This window comes from Giraffa tippelskirchi, chromosome 7 (genome assembly GCF_054371585.1).
Source record: "Giraffa tippelskirchi isolate mGirTip1 chromosome 7, T2T-mGirTip1v1.2.pri, whole genome shotgun sequence".
NCBI classification, from domain to species: domain Eukaryota; kingdom Metazoa; phylum Chordata; class Mammalia; order Artiodactyla; family Giraffidae; genus Giraffa; species Giraffa tippelskirchi.
In genome coordinates this window covers 108,674,276-108,690,424 of record NC_137281.1, presented here as the reverse complement: position 1 = coordinate 108,690,424, position 16,149 = coordinate 108,674,276, and the positions used below count along the sequence as shown (strand labels likewise).

The 16,149-nt window shown below is 41.8% G+C and overlaps 1 protein-coding gene and 1 long non-coding RNA gene across 8 annotated transcripts in view; one reads left to right on the top strand and one right to left on the bottom strand.

Annotated features, from left to right (window-relative positions):
• LOC145512846 (uncharacterized) overlaps window positions 1–2,642 on the bottom strand; it is a 31,455-nt gene extending 28,813 nt beyond the window's left edge. Inside the window, exons 1-2 of the long non-coding RNA XR_014058854.1 lie at window positions 2,515–2,642; window positions 1,511–1,643 (exon numbers count right to left, since the gene is read on the bottom strand). This is a non-coding gene — a long non-coding RNA (uncharacterized LOC145512846). The remainder of the gene's footprint in view (window positions 1–1,510; window positions 1,644–2,514) is intronic.
• Window positions 1–16,149, top strand: part of USP3 (ubiquitin specific peptidase 3) — a 156,623-nt gene that overhangs the window by 28,766 nt on the left and 111,708 nt on the right. For 4 of the 7 annotated variants that reach the window (XM_081507479.1, XM_081507470.1, XM_081507478.1 and 1 more), the window contains exon 1: window positions 2,665–2,828. The exons of the other annotated variants lie outside the window; for them this stretch is intronic. The gene's annotated coding sequence lies outside the window, so the exon portion shown is untranslated. Of the gene's footprint in view, window positions 1–2,664; window positions 2,829–16,149 lie in introns of those variants that run through there. 7 annotated transcript variants of the gene reach the window in all.

The following is a 16,149-nucleotide window of genomic DNA, read 5'->3' as shown; positions in this document are numbered from 1 at the left end:
GCTTTCAGAAGGATGTTAGACATCAGTTGGGCGGTGGTGGCCGGGGAGGGGAGAGCCTCAGGCTGCCAGATGGTCATCCAGCCGAGCTAGCCCTGAGAGGAGCTCTGGAATGAGGGACGACCAGTCCTCCACCCCCGACAGCCCCTCTCTGGGGTCCTCCGTGTCTGAACGCTGCTGGAGGAAAGCTTAGTCCAGCGCCCATGGGGAGACCGCCTCTTTTGGTACAGTCCTGGCTGAAGCAGGTGAAGAATCTGGCCCTCCTGCTCTCAGCCACACCCAGATGAGGCCATGGCCAGGAGCCAAATGGTGATGACTCAGGCGAGGGAAGCCCCAGCAAAGTTACTGCAAACCAGTTATGCAACCTCCTGCTGTGATCAACCACCCAGACCGCCTTCCTCACCCTCACCCTCACCCAGTGGAGCACAGGCGTACTCTGTGTGGGGGAGGAATGATACTGAAATTATAAACTGCACAGTGACTGAGATTTTAATAACCAGGTTGAACTGCAAGCCTGGACAACATTAAGGGGACCCAGATAAGTTGCTGGCTCTGAGGCAATGGAGAAATCCCGGGCCAAGAAGGGCTAATGCAAGTATGGGAAGAAAGCTAGTTTAGTGTTGGCCCACGTAAGGGTGATTATGAAAACACACCCACCAGACTCTTGGGTTATTTTCTTTTTTGTCTTTTAATTGAGGTGAAATTCACATAATATGGGATTAAGTATTATAATTGTGTACATTTCAGTGGCATTTAGTACATTCACTAGGTTGTGCAACCATCACCTTTAGCAGGTTCCAAAGCACAAGGAATTTTCATCACTCCTTGGGGTTGTTTTGCTTTTTAATTGGCTGCAGTGGGTCTTTGTTGCCGCATTTGGGCTTTCTCTAGTTGCGGCAAGCAGAGGCTACTCTCTAGTTGTGGTGCGTGGACTTCTCATTGTAGTGGCTTCTGTTGTTTCAGAGCACAGGCTTTAGGGCATGCAGGCTCAGTAACTGTGAGGCATGGGCTTAGTTGCCCCACAGTACACAGAATCTTCCTAGACCAGGGATCGAACCAACGTCCCCTGCATTGGCAGGTGGATTCTTTATTATTGGACAACTAGGGAAGTCCTTTGGGATTGTTTTTATGCCCTTGTTATAGAAATGATATTAAGGCTCAGGAAAGTGAAGTGAGTGATCTAAGTTCATCAACTCTGGTAGAAACCAGACTTGAACCCAATCCTCTAACTCCCCTGGAAGGAGGGAACCTTGTTTTCAGACTTTGGTTAACAGCCTCTGAACTGACTCCCTATCCTCTAGTCTCTCCTGCCTCTTGTAGTCTTATACATAATCAGTAGATTCATCTCTTACAGCCAGGTTTCCCATCTCAACCTCCCAATGGGTCCTCATTAGCATCGAAATAAAGTCTGAACTCATTTATCCACTGTAACCTTTATGTTGATGCAATCACCAAGCAACTTGTTTCTCTCCAGTGTGTGGTTGGTCCATGGGAAATGCTCTTGCATACTCACCTGGCAACCCTGGGACTAGAGGCCGATCTGAACACAGCCCCTCTCCTTTATCTTGTCCATCAACTGCCAACCACCTTGCATTTGCCCTTTAGACTTCTTAGGCGGGATCTGACACCAATGCCAGCTCCAAAAACTGTAAGAAATATGTATCAGGTTCTCTGAGTGTTGCCCCTGGAACCCCACCCCCTCACTTGACTCAGGGGAAGGACAGGAACCCCTCCCCCATCTATTTACTTTATTATTATTAACTAAATTATTTTATAGTCAAATAGTGGATGCAACACAGATATTAAAATGATTGATGCCAGTGTATACGTGTTAATTGAAAAGATATTCATGGTGTGTTGAGAGATGCCTAAAGGTAAAATCTTATATATAGTGTATAACTCTGTCTCAGAAAAATATCTATAAATAGATCTATGGTTTATGTTTATAAACCATATATTATGGTTTATAATATATGTTTTGAACCCATGTATATATTTGTATAAGAAAAAGGTCTGAAAAGATATACTCCAAAATGTTAATGACAGTCCTTTCTAGGTGGTGTAATACAGAGTGGCCTTAATTTTTTCCTTTTGCTTATTATTTGCTCAGTTTTTTTTCCTGTAAAAACATGGCCTGCATAAGGCAGAGAATACCGCAGAGGAAAAGGGTTCCTGTAGTGCTTGACTCACACTCCTGGATGTGGCTTATATTACAGCTAATTGTGTGTATGCATCTGCTTTCCCTTCACCTTGGGGACATGGATGGCGTCCCGTTCGTTTTGCCTTCTCCATGACATCTCCACGACAAGCTCAAGAGTTATTAGCCAGCTAATGAGTAGACTCAGGCCCTTCTGTCTCTAACCTCTCCTGAATGATCAGGCTGGTGTAGGTCTCTGATCCCAGCCCCTCAGGCACCCTCCAGGAGGTTGCCCTCTGGATCTGTGCCAGTCCTGGGTTCCCGAAGTTTCCTCCCAGGCAGTGGTGCCAATGAGTAAAAGCCGTACACAGCTACCTTACCTGTTTCCCGCCTTCCCTAGGCCAAAGTCAGAGGGAGAAACAGCAAATTTGTAAACCCGGAAACACTCCTGTGCTTGTGGGTTTCTTCTCAATATTATTTCATTGCTGTAAGGTGATGTTCCATTGCCAGGGCAACCAGGAGGGGGCTCTGTACATAGCAGCCGCTGCCTGGACCTTAACTCTGTTTTCTTCAACTCTGACTGGCTTCTGAGCTCACTTCACATTTGTGGTCACAAGAATGTAAACATTCTTCAGTTCTGCTGGGATTTTTCCTTCATCTTGTTTTGCTTCCCTTCCTAAGGTCTGGCTGCCAGGTATAGTTTCTCCTGCAAAGTACTAGCTTAAGTCATTTTATTTTTACCAGCTAAACTTGATATCTTTTACTCTTCCCATACTGTCTTGAGGCTCAGTCAAAATAGATGAGTATGTATTCTCTATGTATGAGCCAAAATGTCACAACTGGACATATCCAGTTGGGAGAATGCTGGTTGGAACAGCTTTAACTGTTTGTTTTTCCCCCTTGCTTTATGTTTTTTCCCTTGGTTTTCCTTTTCCAACTCCATCACGGCACAAACACACGTTTCTAAACTACTTAGTAGGAGCAACTCTCTGTGATGCTGAAACCGGGCAGGACCCTGCAGGGCCCTCCTGGGAACAAAAGCCCCTTGATGTGCCCTGTTTCTTGCTGGTAGGAAAAGGCTTTAGTCTCCTAGGCCTTCCTTGAGCTTCAAAGAGCAAATTCATGCAGTTGGTAAGTAGGAAAGAGGGAATGCAGAAACAAACAAAAAACGCAGTTGAAGGAGGAAAGTAATGATAATAGCTCAGTAATAGAAGAGAGTCCTGATTCCTCCTCAAGGGATATATATCATCTGATACGCATCTTTGATTTGTTCTGTAGGAACTAAGACATTCATCCCCCAACCCAGGTGGAGGGTGGCAACTACACACTGAGGAAAAGTGCTTAGATCCCAGACTGGTTGGAGCCACAAGGCTGATGATTGAGACTCCTGAAATATCGCCCTGTTACCTCCTCACCACCAACCAATCAGAAGAAAATCATGTACCCTACAGCCATCACCCCAAACGTTGCATTTAAAAAGCCTTCCCTTGGGGGACACATAGTTTTTGAGAGGCAGGAGCCTGCTTTGTCCTCCTTTGCCTACCAAAGCAATAAAGATATTCAAATATTTCACCAAAAACTCTGGGGTGGGGGAGGGAACCTTTACCTGAAAGCTATGGCGGAGTTTAGGTCTTTTGAGCATCCAACGCCTGTTCTCTTCGCTTGGTGCCTGCAATTAACAATGTACTTTCCTTCACCACAACCTAGTCTCGGTAAATTGGATTTGCCGCATGAGGGAAGAGCAGACCTAAGTTGGGTTCTACAGCAGCATGGCCTGTTTGGGGTAAGACGTGAGTGAATTCTGCCTCTCCCTGGTGAGGCTCAGTGGTTTTATTGCAGAACTGAACTTAGTTAGGTCCAAGCAAAGGAGTGTGAGCCGCTCATGCTCAAAAGACCTAACTCCCCCATAGATTTCAGGGAAGGGTTTTCAAAGGAAAAATTTAGGGTGAGGGATGCACGGTGTGTGACTTTTTTCTGATTGGTTGGTGATAAAGTGGCAGGGCGATGTTTCAGGGATTTCTGTCATCAGCCTTCTGGTTCCAACCAGTCTGGCGTCTATGTGATTGTGTTCAGTGTGTAGTAGTCAACATCCACCTGGGTTGGTGACTCGGTTGGGAGGGAGGGAGGAGTCCTAGTTCCTGCAGAACAGCTCAAAGATGCATATCAGATTGCTCTGTGGATCCCTTGTGGAGGAACTGGGACTAGGTATAATAGTTTTATTGCTGAACTATTATCATTACTTTCCTGTGTAATTGCTTTCCTTTGTTTCTGCATTCCCTCTCTTTCCTACTTAGTAACTGCTTGAGCCTGCTCTTGGGACCTCAGGGACGGCCTAGGAGACAAAGAGCCTTTTCTATGACCAATAAAGGGGAGCACGAAGGGGCTGTTGTACCCGGGAGTGTCCCCCAGGGTTCTACTCAGTTTCAGTCCCCTCTTTTCACTGATACTCCTCAACCCCAAGGGGAACAGATGTGGGACAAGACAGGGACTAAGGCTTTGGGTAGAGAAGTTAACCATAAACTCAACAGAGGAGCTCGATTTCAGGGGGACTCAGTGTGACGGGCAAGAGAACTAGACCCCTCAGTAATGATAAAACTCACAGAACCTCCAATTCCTTCTCATTCCATCTCTTGTCTTAAAAATATCTGTGAATCAAACTCCATTTCTGAAATTAATTCCCTAACGAAATTGTTTTCTGAGGAGCCAAGTTTCAGCAGGCTAAACACACGAGCCTTGCCCAGCATCTGGCACTTAACTGTTGAAAGGAATTAAATCTAATTAAATAGAATCAAAGCAAATGAAATTGGCAGATGACTAACCAGCCTTTCAAATAAGGGCCACTGGCCCTTTAAATGAAACCCTGATGAAGCGTGTCTAAGAGGAGGCAAGCTCAGGGCTGAGGCCCCTTCCATAGTTTGTGGGGCGGGGATTCTCTTTGCTCTGTGAGTCCACTGTGGTTTCTCATAGTCGCTGCCTGTGGTGAGTAACTGGCTTTGAATCAAGTCAAAAGTGAGAGTCTCTGATGACAGCCGGATATGAGTTGGGCCTGGGTGTGAATGAGTGTGAATAGAGGAGAGAGGACTGAAGGAAAGAGGGAGGTGGGCTCCCCTAAAGTCAGTGAAGCAAAACTGTAACTATCAGAAACATCCCTGGTGGCTCAGTCAGTACAGAATTCACCTGCAATGCAATGCAAGAGACCTGGGGTTCGATTCCTGGGTCAGGAAGATCCCCTGGAGAAGGAAATGGCAACCCACTCCAGTGTTCTTGCCTGGGAAATCCCATAGACAGAGAAACCTGGTGGGCTACAGTCTATGGGGTCACAAAGAATCAGACACAACTTAGTGACTTAATCAGGAACCACCTTCAGAAACATGAGATCATTAATGGTATAAAATGAGCCATGGAACTCATGTTCCAGCCCTCTCTGGATAGATCCCTGTCCTGATAGTAGCTGAGAATAGCCAGACCCAGAGAGGTGTAGACAGGCAACCTCAGGATGTGGCCTGACTCTGCACCTGGGGCTGGAAGGGAAGCGAAGGAGAGTCAGTCACTGTGCTAGGTTATGCAATTAGTCTTCATGATGAATCTGAGACATAGACATTATTCCCATTTTATAGAAGGGGAAACTGAGGCCCAGAAGGGTAAAGCGATATAATAGAAGGGATACCACCTTGAGAGGCATGCAGAACTGGGTTCTAGCATCTTGGGTGCCATCCCCTACCACATGCATGACTTTGGGTAACTCCTTACCTTCCCTGCCCGTCAGTCTCCTCGTCTGTGAACAGGAGATATTAGCGCCCACCTTAGAGTTGTCATGAGGACAAAACACAAAGAGGAGGCCCTGCCACTCCAGAAGGGCTCAGCAAGTTACCTCCAGTTTGCATGTGACCACCTGGATCAGGTGAGAAGGGAGGAGAAACCATTTGGTCTCCACTTTCTCAGATCTAGCTTTACCAACAGTAGAGCTGATGCTTTTAGCCCTGGATCAGTTTCTCAGTTGAGTGAAACCCCACAGGGGAGAGGAGTTTGACCTAAGGAGCAGAGTAGAAGCCCCTTGAGGGCAGAAACTGTTTCTTATTTTTATTTTTAGTAAATAAAAAAAATTATATAAATACTTTATATAAAAGACAAATGCAGAATATCTGTAAGTTATAAACCACAATAATAAACATTGAGCCTAAGAACTAATCCGTGGGGGGGAAGCGGGGGTGGAGATAAATTAGGGGTTTGGGATTAGCAGATACAAAATACTATATATAAAATAGATAAACAACAAAGTACTACTGTATACCACAAGGAACTATATATAATATTTTGTAATAAACTATAATGGAAGAGAATTTTTAGAAAGAACAAATCCAATCCGCTCCCTCCCAGCTATCCACTTGCCTTCTCACAAAAGATAGTTGAGCATTTTGAGCCTAACATTGGCCTCTCTTTTTTTGTTTTCAGTTTTAGCAAATATGCATGCATTTCTGAGCTATATGTACTGTAATTTTCTTGATCTGGGGGGGGTGAGGTTCTATATAAATAATATCAAGCAAAATTTAATGTTTGGTGATTATGAGGTTTATCATTTCGAGCTGAATATGTACCTACCCTGCAACTCTTCAGGTCCACTCTTAGGTATGCACCCTGGAGCACTGGCGCTCAAGCTTTTTGGCTTCAGGACTCTTTTATGCTCCTAAAAAGTATTGGAGATCCCATACCAAAGAACTTTTGTTTATGTGGGTTACATCTATCATATTTACTATTTTAAAAATTGAAGCATTTAAAAATATTAACTAATTTAAAAATAAACTCAGTGCATATTTTTTTAATTGAAGTATGGTTGATTTACAATGTTGTGTTGATTTCGCTATATAGCAAAGCAATTCAGTTATACATATATATACATTATTTTTAAATTATTTTCCATTATGATTTATCATAGGATTTTGAATATAGTTCTCTGTGCTATGCAGTAGGATTTTGTTGTTTATCCATTCTAATCGCTTACAGCTGCCAATCCCAACCTCCCAATCCATCTTTCCCCCAACCTACCCCTCCTTGGCAACCACAAGTCTGTTCTCTATGTCTGTAAGTCTGTTTCTGTTTCATATTTAGGTTTATTTGTGTCATATTTTAGATTCCACATATGAATAATATCATATGGTATTTGTCTTTCTCTTTCTGACTAACTTCACTTAGTATGATGATTTCTAGTTGCATTCATGTTGCTGCAAATGACATTTTTTCATTCTTTCTTATGGCTGAGTAGTATTCCGTTGTATATATGTACCACATCTTCTTTATCCATTCATCTGTTGATGGGTATTAAGGTTGTTTCCACACCTTGGCTATTGTGAACAGTGCTGCTGTGAACACTGAGGTGCATATATCGTTTTGGATTAGAGTTTTGTCTGGATATAGGCCCAGGAGTGGGATTGCTGAATTTTACGGTAATTCTATTTTTAACTTTCTGAGGAGCCTCCATACTGTTTTCCACAGTGGCTGCACCAAATTACATTCCCACCAACAGTGTAGGAGAGTCCCCTTTACTCCACAACCTCTCCAGCATTTGTTATTTGTAGAGTTTTTAATGATGGCCATTCTGACCAGTGTGAGGTGGTACCTCACGGTAGTTTTGATTTGCATTTCTCTAATAATTAGCGATGTTGAGCATCTTTTCATGTGCCTATTGGTCGTTTGTATTTCTTCTTTGGAGAAATGTCTATTTAGGTCTTTTGCCCATTTTTCAATTGAAACCCAGTACATGTTAACATATTTTATGAAAAAGAATTATGTATACTTTATTTGGTTTTGGTTTCTTTGTTTGTTGGTTGGCGAAGCTGTGTGGCATGTAGGATCTTAATTCCCTGCCCAGAGGATGAACCTGTGCCCCCTGAGAAGGAAGCATGGAGTTTTAACCACTGGCCAGGGAAGTCCCTACATATACTTTAAAATTGAAGGAGATGAGTGGCATTGTTTACATTTTGCAAATCTCTTTATTGACTGACTTTAACAGAAGACTGCCTCATACAAATGTATAATTGGAAATGGTAGGAGCATTTCAATAGACTTTTCGGATAATTGTGTATTTATCACATAGCCTCTGAAAAACTCATCAGTGTGTGCCTAACAAAATGAAAGTGAAAATTATTATGAAAATAGTCTTGACCTCATGGACCCCCTAAAAGGGCTTCAGGGACCTCTATGGGTTCTTGAACCACACTTTGAGAACTGTTGCCTTTGTGAAACTTGTACATGTGCACCAGGAAGGATGTGCCAGGTTATTCATTACAGCATTGCTTGTAATTAAAAAAAAGAAACACTGGAAACAACCCAGACATTATCCATCAGCAAGAGAACTAGTAAATGAATTATGGTTCATTTACACAATGGTGTATTTTATAGCAGTGAGAATAAGGCCTTTTTTCCTATCTTTGTACATGGGAAGTTCATGTATTAACAGAGTTCTTGCATTTTGACTGAGTAGCTCATTTGACTGGTATAGACCAGAGTGTTATATGAAGCCATGTGCAAAACAGGGATGTAAGAGATGGGCAAACAATGAGCAAACCCAAAGACTGAACAAGAGGCAAAGCCAGGGTCACCTACCTTCCTGTTGTGACTTTTGTCATGTTAAATTCTCCGGCTGAAGCCTTTCTATTTTCTGAAGCACTTGACTTCAGCCTAATGATTAAAAGCTAACTTCCTGTTTTAAAATGATGTGTAGATCATGGCAAAACAGTTTGCAAACAGTGGGAGTTAATAAACACAAACTAACAGAATTCAGCAAATTTAGAAAAGACCTTCCTTTTGGAAGTTTGAACTGCTGCTGCTGCTAAGTCGCTTCAGTCGTGTCCGACTCTGTGCCCAGGGCACAGGGCTAATACAAGTACACACTGTGTTTAAAACTGAGCCTTCTTGCTGGAATAGAAACACTTCAAAGCAAAATATTCCCACACATCTGATTCTGTTAAAAGGGAAGGAGAAACAATTGAGAGCTTTATAGAGGCCACACAGCCCACTGAAACGGTCCTCAACAGCACAAAATCCTAAAGGCTGTAAGGAAGTAGACCGGGATTCCTGGAGTGGAATTGTTTCCCAAAGAGCTCCCCACTCACCACCATCCCATCCCCCCAACACACACACACAGACACACACAGACACACACAGACACACAGACACACACACACACACACACACACGGTCTCAGTAGCGTGTCCTCTTTCAGATAAGTGCTGACATTACAGTGGCCAGACACACACACACACACACACACAGACACACACACACAGACACACACACACACACACACAGTCTCAGTAGCGTGTCCTCTTTCAGATAAGTGCTGACATTACAGTGGCCAGAGACGAGTGAACTTAGGAAGTATAGTAAAGGATACATGTTGTATTTGAGCTTCAAATGCATGCTTCTATTAGCAGTTCTTAGTACAGGGACACCTCATGTTTTCAGAGGCCCTTACCCAGCACACTTACTGGTCTTGAACATTGATTTTTCACATAGTAGTACTTTTTATTTATTTATTTATTTTGAGATATCAAACATCAAATCTTTCCCACCAGATTTTCCCACTTTGTAGTGTCCCTATATTGCCCACCAATTTCTTTCCTAGCTTGACTCCCAAGTTGCAGGCAGCCAGATATGGACCCACCAGGCAGGAGACAGGAGGTTTCTCCCGGGTGGTACTTGTCCAAGGGAAAGGGCTTGAGAGATTGACAGCTGAAGGTTACCTAAATACACAAGGAGGTCTCTGCCTAGTTATCCTGTTGAAGTCTTTTAATCAATAACCCTATTATCTCTCTCTCTCTGTCTAACACACACACACACAGATTTTCCAATCAGTTTTCTCATGCTTCACTCTTAAATAAGGCCAAAAATCATATAATTGAGGAAAAAGTCTCTAAATGATAGCAGCTAAAACACGCAAAACAATGAACTCAGAGAAAATAGAGACATACAGAAAAGAGGAGGAAAACGATATATTTTATGGTTAATCCTCAGGAAGAGAAAATGAGTATCCATGAAAAAAAGGACTTTTTTTTTTTTTAAAGAAGCATTTAGAATACAATAAAAGCCCTTGGAATTAAAAATATGATAGCAGAGATGACAGCTCAATAAAAGAATCGGAAGATAAAATTTAGGAACTCTTTAAGAAAGTACACAAACAAAAAACTTCCTAATTTTTGGTTGAAATCTGGCATTTAAATGCACTTGCTTTATCAATCAAAAAATATTCAGGAAGCCTTGGTTTAGAAAATCAGTTTTCAGTATTTCCTCCTTGATCAACATCTGGCTTCTCTGACGTGAAGGGACTAGACCCTACCTTTACTGTGTCTCAAATTCTAAGAGTTACTTGAAAAGCAGAGGTATTTACATGGATGAGTCCATAATATCAAATACTAGTTTCTGGCTAATAAGTAAAGTATTACTGACTGAGAAATAGACAGATAAGCCAATTTTAAAAGACCAGAAGTAGACTGTGAATGTAATACTTGATAAAATTTGCATTTCAAATCAAAGGAGAAAGGAAGGGCTATTCAATAAATGATGTTGTTAACTAAAAAACATTTTCCACTTGGGAAAGCCATTTAAATTATATTGCCACTTCACTCCTTAGTCCAAAATAAGTTCCGGATGAATAAAAAACTCAATGTAAAACATGAAATAATAGAAGTATAGGAAGGAAATTTAGGTGAATGTGTTTATCATCTTAGAATAAAGGCCTAAGTATGCCATGAAATCCAGACACTGTAAAGGCAAATACTGATAAGTCTAAGTGCATAAAAATTTTAAATTTCTGTACAAGAATAAGCATATTTAAAAGGCAAAACAAAACAAAAGGTAAAACAAACTAATAAATAATTTCAACATGAATGATAGATGATTGGTTAGATGTATAAAGATGTTAGATAGATATACAAAGAGTTCTAACAAATTAATAAGGAAAAAAAGCCACCCAAATGTATCAGTCAAGACCCAGTCAGAAAAACAGAAACCATGCCAGGTAATTCAAACAGGGAAAAGTAATTCTTCTGGTTATACGAATGTTGGAGGGTCAAAAGACAATTGGGTAATAGACTCATAATCCATACCATAGAGAGCTAATACTGTTAATTTATAAAGAGCATCTACAAACCAAAAGGAAAAAGATGAACAGCTTCACATAAAAATGGGCAAAGTATATGAAAACAAAACTCACAGTTAAGAAAATAAGTGGGTCTCAACACATGAAAAGATGTTCAATCTCATTCTTAAGAAAATAAATAAAAATTAAAACTCATGAGATAGTATGCTTCACTTATCATTTTGGAAAGATCAAAAGCTGTTAAAAAGAACAAGTACTGACTTAGAACCATCCAAAATAACTGAAGTGGAAAAAGCAAGCTGCAGAATGGTGTGACACTCTGTGTCCTAAAAAAAGGGAGAAAAAGAATGCATATTTACAGTATATATAATACAAGCACATATATAATAATATGAACACGATGGATAGATGCACACATACATACAATAATAATCTCTGGAAGAGTAGAGAAGGAAGAATGCTAACTGTTGTTTTTGTCTTCAGGAAGGGGACCTGGAGAAAGGGGAACTTCCTTTTTACAGAATACTCTTTATTTGTACTATGGTAAAATACATAATATACAATTTAGCATTTTAAATATTTTAGAGTGTAAGTTCAGCGATGTTTAGTCCATTGTACAGCCATCACCACTTTCTAGCTACAGAACATTTCCATCACCCCAACAGGAAACCCCATACTCACTAGCAGTCTCTTCCCATTCACCCTTTCCCCCAGACCCTGGCAACTACTACCATGCCCATAAGAACATCTCCATAGATTTACCTCTTCTGGATATTTCATATAAATGGAATAAAATGACACGTGGCCTTTTATATCTGGCTTCTTTCAGTTAGCATAATGTTTCAAGGCCCATCCAAGTAGTAGCACATTTCAGTACTCTGTTCCTTTTTATGGCTGAATAATATTCCATTGTATGGATATATTAATACCACATTTCGTTAATCTAGGGTCAGTTGATAATATTTGGGTTGTTTCCAATTTTTGGCTATCATGAAAAGTGCTGCTATGAATATTCGTGTTTGAATATTTGAACAAAACAGATTTGAGCATCTGTTTTCAATTTGGGGGGATATAGACCAGGGAGTAGAATTTCTGGATCATATAATTACTGAAAACTCTGTAGTGACTTTTGAATGTTGTACCCCATGCATATATCGCCTAATCAAAAGTTGACTATTATAATAAAAATAACTAAGTAGAGACAAATATATTGTTTTATTATCACAGTTTGGCAGCTCTGCAAAATCACCACCGGAACAGTAAGTGGCCTCAAAAGGCCTAAAAGAAACTGAGGAGTAGAAAGTTGGCCAAAAAGTTCATTCAGGCTTTTCCATAAAATCTGATGGAAAAATCCAAGTGAACTTTTTAGACAACCCAATAGAATCTAATTGTAAAACATGACTCATAAAACCAGTAGGTCTTCGGTCTACAAATGCTCCCCATCATTAAATGTTCCAGCAGCATTGCCCTGGTGAGCGTGAGAAGGGCTGTGAGAATGTTTTCTAAATCCATTTTTTAAAAAGGTAAAGCAGTAATTAAAGTTGACTTGGACCATGTGATTGTACTCTCAGTGGGAGCCCAGGCTCCCGCAACACCACCAATGTCCTCTAGGGGCAATCCCCAGAGACCCGTGTCCCTGGTATTGCTCTGTGCTGGTGACTAGGGAGTGTTCATCCTGCAGAGCTTTCACAATGGTTGGAGAGGGAACACTGTGACAAAGAACTTAGCGCTTGAAGGACACCTGGAAGACATACTTCTCAAGCCCTTTATTTTTAAGTAAGCAAACTGAGACCCAGAGTGCTTGCTGATGATCATACAGACTTGAAACACCAAGTCTCTTTTATGTTGTAAAGTGTGGATAGCATGTCTTTCCAAGTCTCATAGGGCTGAGTTCGGATCCCTTCTTCCTGCTTTGGTCTTCTCCCCACTCCCCCCAGTTCCCAAAGCTTAAATATGTAACCTAGGCCCAGTTACTTAACTTTTCTGAGCCTGTGTCGTTACCTGTATGATGGGGATAATAACATGAAGAAAGAAACGATGAAGGAAGGGAGAAATGATATCATGTATATTGTTGTTGTTGTTGTTTAGTGGCTAAGTCATGTCTGACTCCTTTGCTACTCCATGAATTGCAGCCCTCCAGGCTCCTCTGTCCATGGGATTTCCCAGGCAAGAATAGCAGAGTAGGTTGCCATTTCCTCCTCCAGGGAATCTTCCTGACCCAGGGATCAAACTCAGTGTCTCCTATATTGGCATGCAGATTCTTTACCACCGAGTCACTAGGGAAGCCTCTTCATGTATGTATGCTGCTGCTGCTGTAGTTGCTCAGTCATGTCCCACTTTGCAACCCCATGGACTATAGCCCACCAGGCACCTCTGTGCATGGGGATTCTCCAGGCAAGAATACTGGAGTGGGTTGCCATGCCCTCCTCCAGGGATCTTCCCAACCCAGGGATTGAATCCAGGTCTCCCTCATTGCAGGCAGATTCCTTACTGCCTGAGCCACCAGGGAAGCCTATGAATACTGAAGTGGGTAGCCTATCCCTTCTCCAGGGGATCTTCCCGACCCAGGAATTGAACCGCAGGTCTCCTGCATTGCAGGCAGATTCTTTACCAGCTGAGCTAAGAGGGAAGCCCTCATATATGTATAGGACCTTGCTTATGCTTAGTACATAGTAGGTTCTCAATAAATATCTGTGTGTGAATAAACATGTCCCCCCTCTAGCCCTCTAAAGGCACTAGTTCTACTGCCCAAATAAATTTTTATTGATGACATTTTAGGCATTATCCTTATGGGCTTTCTCACATCTAGAAAGCTGACCCTGGGAGGAAAAGGAGAGTTTGGGGTGGTAGCACCACTCCTGTCAGTGTGAAAAGCTCCTTTGTGAAGCCTGAGCAGCCCCAGTTACTGCCATGCTCTGCTGCCAACACTTGGAGGCCTGCACATCTGCCAGCCAGAGGCCCTGACAGTCTCTGTAGAAAAGTGAGGTCCCCATTGAGGACAAGAGAGTCACATCCCCCTGGCCTGGTTTCTGCCTCCTCTTCCCTGGCACTCTGACAGAAAGCCCAGTTTGGCCTTTTCAAGTAATGCTAATCAAAATGTTTTATGGGAGCTGTTGTTTATGTCTGGCTATAAATGATCATGCCTATCAGCAAACACGTCAGAATAATGTGATAAATTTTATTTGGTTGCAGTATAAAATTCAGGTCATGTTTTCTGAGCCTTCATAATTTATATGGCACAAAAACATTTTTTTTTTAATTAGGTAATAAGTTGTAATTCTCACAGCTTTGTAGGGGGAGGGAGCAGTGTGGAGATGAGCTAAAAGTTTTTTTCATTATAAAAAAACGTTGCTGCCATATACAAAATGGGGGAAATAGAGAAAGTCTCCCATAATTCCATCATTCAACCACTGTTAGTGTTTTTCAGTAGATTTTTAAAACAGTTTTAAAATGCACTTTTTACCGAGTTGTAACCAAGCTAATACTTCTTTCCCTTGGCAGTGAAAGAGTGGAGTCCTAAACACTGGACCACCAGGGAACTTCCCAGGCTAATATTTCTGATTCGAAAAAGTGGGCTTCCTCCGTGCCTAGCAGTGACATTCATTCATTCATCAAACATTTCCCAAGTACCTACTATGTGCCCAGCACTGGGGTACAAAGATTAATTAGACCTGGTCCTTACTAGGATAGTGTTCCTTCTCCTATGACAGCTTGTTCAGTTTGTTTATGTATCTGCTAAAAGATGCCCTTCATCGGGGGGAAGCCCTCAAAAGAAGAGGACACTGATGTATTAGAGGCAGAGTGGGGGATGTGTCTGGTGGAGGCGAGGAACAGTGAAGAGCCTGGCATGGTAAGAGAACTAGGAAGTGCTCAGCAAGTCCTTGATGCGTGAATGAATTGTCCCAGCATGCAGTGCAGGACACTTAGGTTTAGTCCTTAGAGTTCCAAAGTAGTTCTCAAATTGTATCCTCTCTCTGTCTCCTTTCTTTCAGTTTTTTAAAAATGTTACCTGCGCGGATGTTATCTCTTGAAATCTCTGGCCAACTTTTAAAGATCTCATTCCTTTCATGATCCTCCTCTAACCTCAGTTTCCATTTAATTGAGGAACTGTCCATGATTTTGAGTTTGAGTGACCCTCTTCTGGGTCACGTGCATGGGTCTCTGCATCCTTCTTGATTTGATTTGCACAGTACATAGAACTATACCTGATTTAATTAAGTGATCAGTGAAAGAGTTCTTGAATGAGTGACTGTGTTTCCCCTTGTGGTTTCATCAATCCTTTTGACATCCCCCTTTAGGCTTCATTTACTTGTGCTTTTCTTAAATTCACATGAGTTACTATCCATTTTTCACTCAATCTGTTCCTTTCCCTGCAAAAGGGGCCATGTACTACCTCCCATGAGTGTCTCCTTGCCTACAAGCCTCATTTGGACTGAAAGAGGATGGAGATCTTTTAAGGAAGGGGGGAGAGAATGCCTGCCTGCCTGCCACCCAGCACTCAAAAGAGTGGGCTGACCAAGACCTAACTATCATGCCATGGACCTTCCCCATCTCCACCCCGAGTCCCTCAGAGTGTGAATCTAGAAACTATTTACACAAGTTCCCCATGAGAATAAGAAACTCAAGAAACCAGGCAAGGAGTAGGTTGGGGCTCTAATTTAAGATTAGAATACATAAGATTCACATGTTGTAGTCAAATCCAGATTTATATAAAAAAAATCCAGATTTATCATTTTCAACCATGTGGTGATGCCTACATCACACCACACCAAAATGTCTTTATGGGGCTATCATAGAGAAATAAGATAGAAACCTTGGACTGGGGAGGAGGAGACCTTGTTCTCTTTCTGGCTTGGCTTCTTTTTTGTTGATTTTAATTTATTTTTCAGGCGTAATTAACAAACATGTAAGGTAGTTAGTG